Source organism: Orcinus orca, chromosome 1, assembly GCF_937001465.1.
Source record: "Orcinus orca chromosome 1, mOrcOrc1.1, whole genome shotgun sequence".
Taxonomy (NCBI): domain Eukaryota; kingdom Metazoa; phylum Chordata; class Mammalia; order Artiodactyla; family Delphinidae; genus Orcinus; species Orcinus orca.
In genome coordinates, this window is record NC_064559.1 from 41,270,885 (window position 1) to 41,287,009 (window position 16,125).

Sequence of the window (16,125 nt, forward strand, 5' to 3'; positions counted from 1 at the left end):
GGGTCACAGCAAGTCCCATTGGAATTAGTGGCAGGGTTCAGAGACGTGCCATTCAACTGACGCGCAGCCTGTTTCCACGTTATCAGAGACCTCCAGGCAATGTTCCTTCCCTTGACAGAGGCTCAGCAGGGGGAATGGTGCAGTCCAGAGCTGAGGTGTTGAAGCAGGAAGCAGAGAGTGATTTAACTCGGGCTCTGATGGGCCTGGGTGTGTAGGCATAGCTGGTTTCAGTCCAGTAACCTGCTCCATGAGGCTTTTCTTGGAGTCAGTGGCCCAGAAGACACCTGCGGAGGAGGATGGTTGACAAACCAGGCTCCTGAGCCCGTAGCAAGTGTGGTCCTGGCAGTGGATTCAGTGCCAGTGGGAACCAGGATCAGGGGGGTGAGGACGACCACACCTGCACAAGGATTTGCGCTGAGTCCTTGTTTGTTTTTTGGTTTTGGCATTGAAATCACATTCCAGTAAGACTGGAGGTGCAGAGAGAAGGAAGTAATATGTGGTTTCCGTAGTTCTTGGCCATAGCTGGGAGGCCAATTGGCACAAGAGTTTGGGTACAGGAGAAATTCAGTGACGGGAGTTTAAGAACCACCCGCAGGGCAGTTGTGATGCATAGGAAAGAGTGGGACGTGGCGTCAGCAGATCTGAAGTTAAAGCCTGACTCAACTGCTCATTCACTATGTGATCTTGGACAGGTTACTCTGCTCCTCTGTGCCTCAGTTTCCTCATCAGAAAGAGTCAAGACAATAATACTTCACAGGGTCATTGTCAGCATGAAAAGAGCAAATACTGTAACATGGCATTCCATTTTTGGGGGTCTATTACCTTCCTCAGGAAGCTGTAGGGTGTAATTGTTAAGAGCTCAGACTCTGGAATTTGACAGAACTGAGTTCAAATCCCCGTTTAAAATTACAAATAGCTATTTATGTATGAAATAATGAGATGTCTGGGATTTGCTTCAAAATAGTGCAGGAAGGGGAGAGTCAGTGGGGATGTTGTGGAATGAGACTGGCCATGAGTTAACAATGGCTGAAACTGGGTGATGGATATATGGGGTTTATTAGACCAATCTGCGTACATTGTATATACGGGCAGTCCTCACTTTGCATGGTTCTGATATGCATGGATTGCAGTTACCATGGTTTAGTTAAATAGCACCAGTCTCCCCGCAACACAGCTCAAATTTCAGTGACCACAGGATATTAACTGTGAGTAATTGCATAAAGTACACACTTTAGTGCACAAACTACTGCATAAAAAGCAGGTGCCCATTATCATCAGCCATCTGTCACAACACTTCTTTCAAAGTCTGTCTTTGGTTATTGGTCACTGCCCATCTGTTGTTAAGTTAACACACAGACACAAAGCATGTGCTGAGTTGCCTCTTTGTCTCCTAGTGATAAACCTGTGACATTTTACAAAAATGGATAATCAAAAAGAGAGATTTGGCCAACAGAAATGAAAATGCACCAAAGAAATGAACAGTGATGACGCTGAAAATGAAATTAGAGCTTATCTACAGGTGAACTTGTAGATAAATAGCCGACTGTGGGGAGGTCGACATTGACGCCATTCAAGGCTATGGACACAGCCAGAGGAGTCAGTGAAGGCAAACTCCGGGAAAACAGTGGTTGTGACGAAAAGATGATATTCCAGAGAAAGTGACACCTGGAAAAACCTTCACATTGAAGGTACTCTTGGAGGTGCTTCACAACATGGAAAGCTCAAAGGACGAAGTGTTGGAAGGTGATCTACACTTAGAAAGAGCATGACAATTCACCAAGGCATAGAAAATATGCTTAGTTGTTGTGTGACGTGAAGGCAAGCACTGTTCAAACTACTCTTGATACACTTCTTACAAAGAAATAAACACCTTCCTTTTCAAAGTGTCTAATGTTTTAAATTACAGTGTACTAAATAAATATTAGCTTTACTCTTTTTTTTCATCTCCCTATGTATTTACAACGGACAGTAAGGGAAATTTTAATGTTCTGACAAAAATGTTTGAAGGTCACACATGAACTGTAATTTTTTCATTGTTTATTAAGATTGCTTTGCGTGCTTTCAGCTTACACAACCATTTTCACAATCCTGCGCTACTGTTGAAAGTTTCCATTTTGACATTTTCAATACTGAATAGTTTTTTTTCTAATCTCCATTCAACCACTTTCTTATGAAAATTATTTAATCTTCCCGTGTCTCAATTTCCTCACCTGTCAAATGGGGATAACAGTAGCATTCATTTTGCTAATCGTTGTGAAGATTTAACAAGTCAATGCCTGTCGAGTACTCAGCAGAGTGACATAAATAAAAGATTCAGTGAACAGTGGCTGCTATTATATTTACAGATCTGGACCAGAGGGAGATAGAAGACACTGAAAGGTCACAGAGTATCACTGTGTTATAATAATCATCGTCTACCATTAGATGCCTCACAGCAATTCTTGTTTGCATACTTCCTTAAAATGCTGCCTTCTGCTACACGGAGGTATTTCAGCACAACTTTTTCTCAAGGAGCCTCCAAATCTGGATAAAGACACAGTGATGTAGCTCAGTGTTTCTCCACTTCTTTTTTTTTTTTCACTATTACCATCCCCCTCCTGCCCCACGGGAGCCTTTTTAGACATCTTTCCCCTAATCTACATCCCGTGAAATATTAATAGCATAGCTATACTGTATATTCATGTGTTCATGTACTATAAGTATATTTGTGCTTTACAAAGAAAAGGAATAAAGTCCTACCCCAACCAATATTTTACCCTCTTGGGAGGATATCATTGCTATTGAGAATAATAGCATGATAGCATGATGTAGATGAAAATGTAACAGACATGTTGATTGCCTATTCAATGTCCTTATTGCCATCTTCATCTTCCTACGACTTCCTACGACTACCCCACCCATCCATCCCCAACCCACTGCTTTCCCCTTTCCCAGGGAACCCTGATATTTTATTTATGTCTGTATGTATGTATGTCAATCCACTGTCATGCATGTGGTCATGTACTTCACTAAGCCAATTAGGTAATCCCGTTCTCTTTGCTAGTGATTTCACTAGTGATTGGTTAGGAATGGGTGTGTGATACAACTCTGGGCAACGAGATGTGAGGGCAAGTCTGCCAGGTGGCTTTGGGGAAAGGTTCCTTCATGACGAAAAATGGACACACCAGAAGAGATGGTCTAACATTTTCCCTTGGAAGTTGGCAGGTTTAGATGAGTTACTTAAACTCTGACAGCTAGCTACGTTTTGCCCATCAGATGAATTAGCTTAAGAACCCAACTGACATGCTGAAGATACAGAATGAATGGAAATAACCAAGGTTCTTGATGACATGGAGTTGCTGAAGTAATCAATCCTGGAGCTGCCCTACCTTGAGACGTCTTGTTATAGGAGATAATACTTTTTCTTTTTTCTTTGGCTTGCTGAGTCACTGTTTTTAGATACTTGTAGCCAAAATGATCCCAGTGATGTTGGGGGGAAAAAAGAGCTATGACAACAAAATAATTTTGAACAAATGTATTACTAAAAAGTCAAGGTAGGGCTTCCCTGGTGGCGCAGTGGTTGAGAGTCCGCCTGTCGATGCAGGGGACGTGGGTTCGTGCCCCGGTCCGGAGGATCCCACGTGCTGCGGAGCGGCTGGGCCCGTGAGCCACGGCCGCTGAGCCTGCGCGTCCGGAGCCTGTACTCCGCAACGGGAGAGGCCACAACAGTGAGAGGCCCGCGTACCGCAAAAAAAAAAAAGTCAAGGTATCCACATAAATTGCATTTGGAGACAAGATAGGAAACACATTCCTGAATAACCTTATCCACGTTCATAGCTCCAGCACCCAGACCCCTGAAGTATCTGCGTTTGAACCCTATTCACCCATTAATCACGTGGATGGCCTTGGTAGATTACTCTTTTGAGTGTCAGTTTCCTTCTTAGTAAAACTGAGACAAGAATACGTGTACTGGATTGTGAGAATCAAAAGAAATAATACCAACGAAGTGTTTAGAACAGGTATGGCATATATATTTAATATAAAATAATATATAATAAAATTTACATGTAATATATATATTTAATAAAATGTAACTCTTATTATCATCATTTCCTTTACGCTGATGGCTTCCAACACAACCTCTCCATCTCTGTCTGTTCCCAAATTTTCTCTGGATATTCTCACTTGGATATCTCAATGTTACTATAAATGTAACTAATTTCCTGCCTCCTTCCTCTAAACCACACTTCCCTTCCTGTGCTCTGGATCCAACACTCTTAGCCCAGAATGCATTTCTACTTCAGCATCCTTAAAAAAATGTATCTGTGTGGACCCAGCTCCTTGATCCCTCAGGCGTTATAAACGGTCTTCTCTAGTCTCCCAAAGCACTTTGTGTCTGTCATGTCGTTTTTCATTATAAGTAGATTATAAACCTGTCTTCCCCAACTCTAAGCTTCTTGCAGACTGAGGCTATAATAGGGAGATGGCACAGCATCCTTTCTGCCATTCCCTGCCAGTACCCTGATTTCTACTCAAGTATTTACTCTCTGGTCTATTAGATTTGGGGAAAGATAACCCCTACCCTCCAGCTAAAGAGGTAGGTTTTTATTGCCTAGATGTAATCCCATCCTGCCTGTCAAGGCAATTAGCTTAGGCCTGGGTTTCTGAATCAGTCAATGCCTGACATTTCTTTCCACATGGGGATTGGTTTTGAAAGGAATATGTGACCTAGTCTGACCAGTGGAAAATGAGGTGAACTTTGCTAGGTAATTCTGGGAAAGCAGGGTCTATGCTTTTAACAGTGAAACTTCATAAAAGCTTTCCTCTCTTTTGTAAATCCTGGTATCTAGAAGAGCCATTTATCACAATGTGGGAAGCCAACCCGAAGAGGAGGCCCATGCACAGAGGGGAGATGAGCTGGGAGCCCCCCAGTTAATTCATCCCTGAAGCCTGCCCTACCTCTCAACTTCCATTTACATGAGCCAAAAAAATTATTTATTAAATTGAAGTAACTTGTAGTAGGAAGAGTCCTAATGGATACAGGGACTCTATCTTCAACTTTGTATCCACTGTATATCTGTCACATGGCAGGCATTCAATAAATGCTTGTGGGTTGGATGAGCCCATGATTCTAACATGGTTCCCTGCTGGCTCTCTGGATCTTGCCTGCAGAGCAATTTTCTCCACACAAAGCTCCATCAGCTCCCCTCCTCATCTGAACTTTTGGGAGGAGTGGGTTGTTTTCTAAAACTGAAACAAAGCATCCTGAAGTGACAGGAAGGTTCATGTCTATCCAGTCCAGCTCTCTTTTGGAAATTCCTGGATGAACACAGGCAAATCTAAACTCACTGACCCTCCTTTTTCTAGACTTTGGACTTCAACCTTTAGATGGCAATTGTGGTTATCATTTCAACATACTTTCATGAAGTTTTAAGCTTATTACTTCCTGGGGATAACACTGGAATCACATAACTTAATCAATAAGCAATCTACAAGTCACATTTTAGGGTGGATTATTGTTACTAAGTATTCAATCGCCAAATATTTGAGATGCAAAGTCCCATGGAATGATATAATTTCTAAGAAGTTTTCTGTTGTTTATTTTCTTCATTTCTGGATGTAGATTATTAAGAGCTGTATTGTCAGTTAGTATTTCTTTTTTTTTTTTTTGCTGTACGTGGGCCTCTCACTGTTGTGGCCTCTCCCGTTGCGGAGCACAGGCTCCGGAAGCGCAGCCTCAGCGGCCATGGCTCACAAGCCCAGCCGCTCTGCGGCATGTGGGATCTTCCTGGACCGGGGCATGAACCCGTGTCCCCTGCATCGGCAGGCGGACTCTCAACCACTGCGCCACCAGGGAAGCCCAGTATTTCTTGATTTGAATATCTTATCCTGTGTCTAATTTCCTCCTGCCCCCATCATTTATTGCTTTAAATGGTACTCCCCTATATTAGGGACAGCAGATGGGCCAGAGATTGGCAGTGATCCTAAAGCAGACATCCATAAGCTGCCCCGGACCTAGGAGATGGTCTTACATGAGAGTATCATCCAACCACATTGCTTTATATTGTGCTTGGCTAACTAGGTAAATCATCTCCCAGAGATTCTGAACGTGAACCACAGATAGAGAGGGATACGTAAAGAGGAATGAAAAAATTAAGCTCAACCACATTAAAATTAAGTACTTCTGTTCATCAAAAGACCAGATAGTGAAAAGATAAGCCATAAAGTGGGAGAAAATATTTGCAACATTAGGTAAGTGATTGTTACATAAAAGAATTCCTAAAACTTAATATGAAAGAGATACACAACCCAAGAGCTCTATCCAAAAATTTTGAATAGGCACCAAAGGGCAAGTCCCAATGGCCAATAAACAACATGAAAAGGTATTTAGCCTCATTAGTCATTGGGAAATGTGAATGAAGCCCCAACAAGACACCATTATATATCCACCAGATTGGCAAAATTAAAAGATCTGAAAATAACATAGACAAGGTTATGAAACAAGGGGAACACAAATACACTGCAGGAGGGAGTATAATTGCTACAACTACTCTGAGAGAGTTTGGCATTACTGAGTACCTTATGACTCAATCAACTGCACTCCTAAGAACGTACCCCAGAGAAATCTGTCCATAGTGCACCAGGAAACATGTAAAAGAATGTTCAGAACATAATAGGAAAAAAAGCAGAAACAACCTAAATAGCTATACGTGATAGAATGGATAAATTATGGCGTATTCTTACAATGAAAGACTATTGGGCAATGAAAATGAATGAGCAAGAGCAATATGCAACAACATGTTTGAGCCAAGCTGGCAGTAAAAGCGTATGGAAGAGATATGGCCATTGTCCTTCATGGCGGATGGCTTTGCCTTCTGGGAGCTCCTTCTTTATCTGTTTCCTCTCTCACAGCATCTGAAGTGAGCTTTGGATTAAGCCCTCTTTGGAGCTATGCAGATTTCACAGCCGGCTTCCTACTGGTGCAAACGTTGGGGTCCAAGGGTTGCTTTCTGCTTTAAACACCTGGAGACGTTTGTTTTTTTTTTAATGCTTGTAGTTTGAGAATGTAATTGCCTTGAAACTTGAGAAGGCTTCCGTCAGTTCCATAAGCCAGTCACCACTCCCAAGTTCTTCTCCGAACATAGGTCTTTAAGTTGCTTTACTTCTTTGCTTTCTTGATCAACAAGTGATTTTCTCTCTCATTTGAATGATGGCTACCTTGAGTCCATCTGAAATGACACTTAGTCCCTTTTTTTAAAAAAATTAATTAATTTATTATTTTTGGCTGTGTTGGGTTTCTGTTGCTGTGTGCGGGCTTTCTCTAGGTGCGGCGAGCAGGGGCTACTCTTCGTTGCGGTGTGAGGGTTTCTCATTGCAGTGGCTTCTCTTGCTGCGGAGCACAGGCTCTAGACGTGCGGGCTTCAGTAGCTGTGGCACGCGGGCTCAGTAGTTGTGGCTTGGGGACTCCAGAGTGCAGGCTCAGTAGTTGTGGTGCATGGGCTTAGTTGCTCCGCGGCATGTGGGATCTTCCCAGGCCAGGGCTCGAACCCATGTCCCCTGCATTGGCAGGCGGATTCTTAACCACTGCGCCACTAGGGAAGTCCCAGATCCTTAGTCCCTTAGTCTCATCTTTGGCACAGGCCTGGCTCTTGGTTTGGCTGAGAAGTTTTAATGACCCTTTGAAAAATGCTTTGAACAACCACAATTTTAGCTCTTCTTGTTTGGAGTAAAGAAGAAATTGACTTGTCTGACTCTGTAAAGATCCACGATTCTGGACATACTCCGCAATCTGGTCACTTCTTGCCTGCGCTTGTTGTAATATCTTACTAAAAAGCAGGAAGGAGCAGCTAGTACACACTGACAATGGAGTTTTATGCAATTACTTCCTTTAGAATTAGGGGCTTAGTAGGCAAGTGGTCTGTCCTTCAAATTATCACAGATGATGATCTTGTCAAATGTTTTTGCCTCAGCATAACAAGACACTGGCTTTCCAGTAAAAAACATCAATTTCTTATCTCTCCAGTAAAAAACAATGACACATATTTTGAGTTTTTGTAACGGCAATACCATACTTTTGGAAACAATTTCTATATTAGTTCGGGTAAGGTTACAGATGGGTAACAAAGAGACCCATCAATAATCCCACACCTTTAAGAAGACAGAAGTTTCTTTCTTTCTCAGGTAACAGTCCAGGGTGGCTCTGTTCTGCCTGATCGCTCAGGGATCTAACTTCTATCCAACTTCCTTCGCTCAGGGTTCCAATCCCATATTGTTAAGCCACTTCTCCAACCCCTAGGCCTTGATGTTATCTGCGTAATCAAGGTTCAGTCAGTGCCTTGCCAGGGTCCCAGTGTGTGGGAAGGGGGAAGAGACTGGGGAGGAGACACACCCAGGTGTTAAGTGTAGGCCTGGAAGTGGACCCACTCACATTCCTTTGGAGGAAATTTATTTAGCCTGTTGGCCACATCTAACTTCAAGGAAGGCTGGGAGATGTGACAAGGATAAAAGAAAGAACAGATTTGGGTGGTCCATTCGAGTTATATTACCCCCAAATCTTCAATCTCAAGTCTTCAGTTTACTTGGCAGCTCTGGAAATAGATTGAGACTCAGGTTCTTGGCCATAAAGTCGGAGCTACGTAGAAGACCAAAAATACCAGAAGTTCCCCTTTCATGTATATTATCTATGAAAAAGTCACATAATTTCACAAGCAACTGGCTGAAACAGTGGAACATTGTGATCTTAACAATTTCTAGCAGGCCAGACATAGTAAAAGGAAATTAATTGTGCAGGTCTCATTATAAATTTCACATCTATAAAAATTCACAGCTATGTTCTTCAATAAAAAAGAAGATGAAGAAGAAGAGAAAGAAAGAAAGAATAAAAGAAAGAAAGAAAGAAAGAAAGGAAGGAAGGAAGGAAGAAGAAAGGAAGAAAGGAAAAGAGAGAGAAAGAAAAAGAAAGGAAGGAAGGAAGAAAGAAAGAAAGAAAGAAAGAAAAACCCAGCGCCCTGCCTGGCATAAAGTAGGCACTTAAATGTCAGTTCCTATGCCTTGTGAGTTCCCTTTCAGAGTATTAATTTGTCTCCAGGGGCTGTCCTGGCTTACCTAAGAAAAGACGATGCGATCCAGGATAGTGGAGGGAGTTGATGCAGCCCAGAGAGCCCAGAGACTCAGAGAACAAAGGCAGCAGCACCAAAGTAGCACCTGGGGTTGCCCCCTGGGGAGCGGTACCCTGAACACCGTGAGGCAGTGGCGGCCAATAGAACACACGAACAGCCACTTCTCACTCATCAAGACCTCTCCTGGCTGGCAAGCCTCTTCTCACCTCTCTCCTCTCTAGCCTCATTGACTATCTGCTCAATGAGAGTGTTAAGCCACTCTCTCTGCTTGTAGTGGAAAGGCAACACAGCCTGCCAGGGTTGCAGTAGCTGGGGGCAAAGGCAGGGTGTACATCGTTCAGGGGGAGTTCACGCACTGCGCTGTGTGCACCTGCTGCCTGACTAGCGGGAACAGTGTGATCGCCCAGTGGCCACTCGGGTTCTTGTTTCCTCCGTTTAGGCCAAGTTGGAAAGTGCAGGAATGTGATGTCATAGATTTTCCTAAGTTTCAGCAGGATAATTAAACAGATGCTTCTACATCTAGATATTTGAGTAAAGTCCTGCCTGGGTTGCCTCGGCCAAAGTTCACTCATGTTGACTCTAAAGCCTTGTGTTGGACTATGTCCACTGTCAGGAGGTGCCTGGCCACACAGAAAGGAGGGAAAAGGACAGAACAGTAAAGACATCGCTATTGCAGTGGTTAAGAATCCACCTGCCAATGCAGGGGACATGGGTTCGAGCCCTGGTCCAGGAAGATTCCACATGCCGCAGAGCAACTAAGCCTGTGTGCCACAACTACTGAGCCTGCGCTCTAGAGCCCATGAGCCACAACTACTGAGCCCGTGTGCTGCAACTACTGAAGCCCATGTGCCTAGAGCCCGTGCTCCACAATGAGAGAACCCACTGCAGTGACAAGCCCACGCACCACAACAAAAGTATAGCCCCCGCTCGCCGCAACTAGAGAAAGCCCACAAGCAGCAACAAAGACCCAACACAGCCAAAAATTAATTAATTATTTTAAAAAAAGACATCGCCATCTAAGAAATTCCCGTGAGAGAATAAGCACTACGATTATTATTCTGAGCTCTGTAAAACAAATACAACACACACACACACACACACACACACCATGAATTGACACATCAGCTATTTGCAAACCCTTGTGCTAGTTATGAGAAGGAAAGTGGGAGGAAGGCCTTTGCTTTACAGTCCTTCAGGTGGACAAGGAAAAAACGGGGAAGACAGAATGGTCCTAAAAGAAACATTATTCCTGAAATAAAACATAGCATAGTCAGTATGTCAGAATAAAGAGACAGTGAAAGAAATGCGTTTGTTTAATGATTCACTTATTCAAACATTTGCTCAATACCAACTCTGTGCCATCCATTGCAATAGGCACTAGAGACACAAAAACAAATAGGACACAGAGACCCTGCCCACACAGCTAGAAGCAGGAGGCAGGAAGTCAAGTAAATGAAAGCACAGATATGTATGTCATCAGAGCTTTTGTAGACACGGGTACAAGGGTCAGCTTGATTCTAACCATCTGTGGAGTCTGTGGGCAGAGGTCAAGAGGAGGCTTTCGAGAAGGGGTGGCCAGGGTGACAGCCGTGACAAGTGAGGATGCAGCAGCACGTAGAGAGCAGGCTCAGGGGTTGTGGTGTCAGAGCAGCTGCTATAATCTTAGAAAGCCAAGCTCCCAAAGCAACTTTTTGTTTGGCCATTGACACCTGGGATGCAACAACGATATCAGAAAGGTGCATGTTCCAGGGGAGAATGTGATGTTGGGGAACTAGCGAACCTTATGAATGAGCTGGACTCCTGCTGGGAGCCCCCTGCCGTCATCAGGGCAGCTGGTTATCATACTGCTGACACCTAGCTGGCACAGGAGCCACCCTGATGAAGCAAAGAGCCAGCTGTCCCACCAAGCCTCCTTTCAGGAAATGTTACGCTAAAATTGCCACTCTGGAGTAAACACAAAGGAGCTGGAGGTCCCCATGGTTGAGACTTTTTTTTTGGCCACACCACCTCGTGGCTTGTGGGACCTTAGGTCCCCGACCAGAGATCGAACCCATGCCCCCTACAGTGGAAGCACGGAGCCCTAACCACTGGACCACCAGGGAATTCCTGGAAGCCTGGCTCCTTATTTAGCAGATGGACAAAACACTTGTATTAGTAAGAACTTATTAGCTGTAATAGACACTCAAGCTAGGATAAGTGAAAAAGGTCAATTTAACATAAAGATATAGGGCTGTCTCTTAACACCAGAGGGCAGGAAGGCATCCAGGTCCCAGGGAAGACCAGAACTGGTGGGTGGCTGCCCACCAGGAACCATTCTCCCTGTCTCTGCTTCTCTCTAGGCAACTGTTTCTCTGTCTGTCTGTCTGTCTCTCGCCCTCTCTGTCTCAGCATAGCTGAATATGGCCACCCACAGTGTCCTTGCTTCCATCTTACAGGTCCTACCCCAGGGAAATCCCGTGCTTCTCTTTGGACACAGTTCCAGATGCCTGGGGGAGAGCTCTGACTCAGCTGAGGCCAGGAGTGCAGGGTTCATGCTGAACAGACATCTGCCGGGAGCTAGTTCTGTGGGCAAGGGGCAAGGGTTCTTGTGAGTTGGGCAGGCACCCCGAAGGAGGTCAACCATAGTTTTTCAGGGACTCTAGACCCTGAAGATAATAGTCACGCCTTACCTGGTCATCAAACAGATTTGATGAGTTAATATATGTAAAGCAATTACCATACAGCATGTCCTTAGTAAATGGAGGTGATTATAATTATTATGAGTCAATAAAGAGAGAATGTGATCTATTTTTAGGAAAACCCACTCCAGGAGGCTGGCATGCAGCCTTCTTTCCTCCACCAAAGACGTTCACATTAACATAAAGATGCAGGGCAAGGTCCCTCTTTCTTTGCCTCAGCCCCATCCCTCTCATCTCTCATCTCACAGTTACAACCTAAAGCTCCCATTCCCACTTGCCCCCAAGCTTTCTTTGCTATTACGAACCAACCATTTACTCTTGGGGCCCTTGCCACCCCCGCAGGTAATGGCTGTTCTTAGGAGTGTTAAGTTTATATGGTGATTATATGTCTTTCTTCTTTATTAAACTTTAGACCTGTGGGCTGAGAGACCACATCTGAGTACCCAGGACGTTGCCATGCATCTAGTGTTCACTTGATAATATTTGTTGATTCGTCGTGTTTTCACGTCAAGGGCAATATCCATTTATAGACCCATAAAATGAATCTCAAGAACTCAATTAATTCAGGCCACTGCCTTTAGGCAGGGTAAGGTTTAAATGTTGTGTGTTTTATTTCCACTTTCCTGTAGGCCTACAGGCACAGAACCTGGGATTTGGAAGGGGCCTGGTAGGTCTAGGTCAGGCACCTATGCAAGGTAGGATTCCTGCCCTGAGACATGGGCATCTGGTCTCCACTTGTTACCATCCTAGAAACCTCACTCCAGCTTTATCTTTTACGGTTTAGGGAGTTCTTCTCTGTAGGAAGAATCTCAAATCTACCTCTGTGTCAATTCCATTAAATGTTCCTAATTCTGTAGGACCAGAACTAATGCCTCTGAGACAGGCCTGGGACCTGGGACCCTTTGCTGCAGTGTTTGCACCTGGACAAAAGTCTCCTTGAGCTACAAAATACAAAGAAACTATAAGGGACTAAAAATAACTGCTGTGCATGCACAGTTGGGGCAAATTCTGGCCAAAAGATACAAAAAACCCCCAAAGACCAACGGCCACTTCTGGAGAGCCAGGAGCAAAAACAGGGGGTCGGGAGCAAAAGCAGGGTACTGCTCATGCCCCCTGCACATAACACCACAAAGGGGTGGGAAAACCTAAGCCGTCCCTCCGGCCCGACCCCTGGACACACCCCTACCCTCACCCCCATGTAAGGAACCAGCTTGTCCCACCTTGGGGAGCAAGCTAGGAAGGGAACCTGTTACTTGTTCTCACTCACCCCTGCTGCAGAAGGGACCCCAGTAAAACCTTGCCTGAATTTCTTGTTTGGCCTCTAATCAAATTTCTATTAAGGAGGCCAAGAACCCTGGGCAGTAACACTTCTTCCCCACGGCAGACTTCCTCGCACACAGAATGAGGGCCCGGTTCACTCTCTCGTGTCCCCTCTGAGCCTCTTCTCTTCCACCCAAGTGTCCTTAAGTCCTTCTCCACAAGAAATGGTTTACAGACACTTTGTCAACCTTTTGGCACCTTGATACATTGTGTTTCTCTTTGTTTTCCTTTCTTAGGGTTCAGAAGCCAGCCCATAACACTCAGTGTGGTCTGATCGCTGAGGGGAGTGGGATTGGGACCTTTGTTCTCTATCTAGCGACTGTGATTTTTTTAATACTGTGTAATTTTGAGCTAGCTTTTCTTTCAGTTGGAGAACTATCATAATTCTGGCTCATATTAGTTTTAAAATCATCATACATTTTTTCAAAAAATGGTAATTACTTTTAAAAAAAGAAATGTAATATACATCATCATGGAAAATTCAGGGAAACAAAAAAACAAAACATGAAGGGACTAACCACTTTTTGTAACCCTTCCCTTTAAAGATAACTATCGTTTACATTTTGGTATATACTCTTCTAGACATCATTTTCTATGTATAACACATACACACAGTTTTACAAAAGTGGGATTAAACTTCTGTGGCAGATTAAAGACGGCTGCTAATTCTTTGCTACTCTTCTCATTGAAAGATGGCATCTATTTCCTCTCCCCTGCTTCTGGGCTGGACCTGTGACTGTTTTGTTTTTTTTGTTTTTTTTTTGCGGTACGCGGGCCTCTCACTGTTGTGGCCTCTCCCGTTGTGGAGCACAGGCTCCGGACACGCAGGCCCAGCGGCCATGGCTCATGGGCCCAGCTGCTCCACGGCACGTGGGATCCTCCCGGACCGGGGCACAAACCCGTGTCCCCTGCATCGGCAGGGGGACTCTCAACCGCTGCGCCACCAGGGAAGCCCCTGTGACTGGTTTTAATAGTATTAAATAGTATTTAACACTACTTCCAATAGTATGTGGTGGAAGTAACACAGGGTAACTTCCAAGGCTGGGCCTAAGGAGATCTTGGCTTCTGCCTTCATCTCTTGGAAGACTCTTTTTGGAGGCCAACCATCATATGAGGAAGCATAATAGCCCCCTGGAGAACTGAAGCCGGTGTCTGAGAACACACGGAGCTCCCTCCTAGCTGGCAGCCGGTATCAATGATCAACTGTGCAAATGAGGTCCTTTTGGACCTTCCAGTTATCCCAGAGTCCCAGTCAGGACCAAGTGATACAAAATAATCCACAGGATCATAAAAAGTCATAAATTGTCATTTGAAACCACTAAGTTTTGGAGTAGTTTGTTACAACAGCAATAGATAGCTGAAAAAATGACACATAATCACAGCAAATGGTAATACAGTGTTTTCTGTGTGCCAGGCATAGTTATAAATTCTTCATACATATTAACTTACAGATCCTCACAATAACCTTATGAAGTAAGTACTATGAGTATATATTATTGTCCCCATTTCACAGATGAGGAAACTGAGACACAGGGGAATAAGAAACTTGCTCAGGGCCAGTGAGTGATGGTTCTGGGATTTGAATCCATACAGTCCCTCAGGTTCCAGAGTCTGTGCTCTAAACCACCATATCCCACTGCCTCTCTGCTGCCTCCTCTCGTTTAAGATACATGAACAACTTTCAAGGTCAATAAATATCAATCTACAAAGTCATAATTAAGGGCACTGAGTCAAGTATCCAAAGTATTAGCAATCTATTCTAGTTTTGAAATTCTCTTCATTGGATATATAGCGTGTTAAAGTCGTCAAGCTGTTGATAAAATTTGTTCAATAGAACAGAGTTCAGGAGTGAACCCCCTTGAACCCACCTGAGATGTCCATCCAGAGGGCCATCATTTAGCAATACTCTTTAAGTACAGATTGTTCAACAAACTGGAATCTGCCCAGGGTTCTATTATCTTAGCCACTGGTTCCCGAGCACAGGCTGGGAGATAGGCCACATAGAAATTGTATAAGCACTTGTTAAAATACAGATTCTTAGGCTTTGCCCCAGACCCTCCAGTAACAGAATCTCTGAAAACGGGGCCCAGGAATCTGCATTCTAATGCCCTCTATATCATTCTGATGACAGCTAGGTTTGGGAACCATTGATTTAATCTCCATTTCTCCTCATCCATATTGATAGCTCTGTCAAATCCCATACCAAATTTCATGTACACTAAGTCTGTGGGAATTTTCTGGTAGTCCTTTGAGAGGTGTCCTAGCTCTGCTGTTAACCAGATATATGATTTCATCTCTGGACTGTTTTTATCTATAAAATGAGGAGATTGGGTTAATTTTCACAGTGGATGCTGTGGTGTGCCCACACATACCTTCTTCAAGACTGAGTCACTCATTCCCTCAACTGTTGGGATGGATGATAGTTGACAGGTGACCCAAGACCATATCTCCCCCAGAAGCATAGCCTGTCCAGGGACTAGTTGATGAGGAAGTATGAAGACGCAGCCCCCTAGCCTCAAGGTGAGCCAGTCCTGAAGAACCCTCCCATAGGGTTGACCTGAGACCTTTGTTACATCTGCACCACAGTTCAATTCATCCCTCTGCCATTTCTACTCCCTTCGGTCACCCATAGGCATGGCTGCCAAGGGCACTCAGTAAACTTCCTGCCCACAATCTCCATCTCAGTCAGCTTCCTAAGGAACTGATTACCACAGTGACCTTCCGCTCCTGATTTGGATTGAAGTGACAGCACAGACTCTCAAGACCTTTTCAAACATCCTGGGCTCTCCGTTCAGATCAAGAAAAGCATTCTCCTTGTCATCCGCCTCCCATTCATTCTTCATTCACGGAACAAACTTTTACTGTACCCCTACTACGTGCCAGGCCCTGAGCTCAGCCTGGGTATTCAGAGACTTTCCTGGATCTCCAATAGTGGAAGGAGAGAAAGCACTTAGGAGCTGAATGGCTCTGCTGTCTCTTTGTCAATACTGTGCTATTTCCCATGCTATAGGACTAGCCCATCTTCTTGC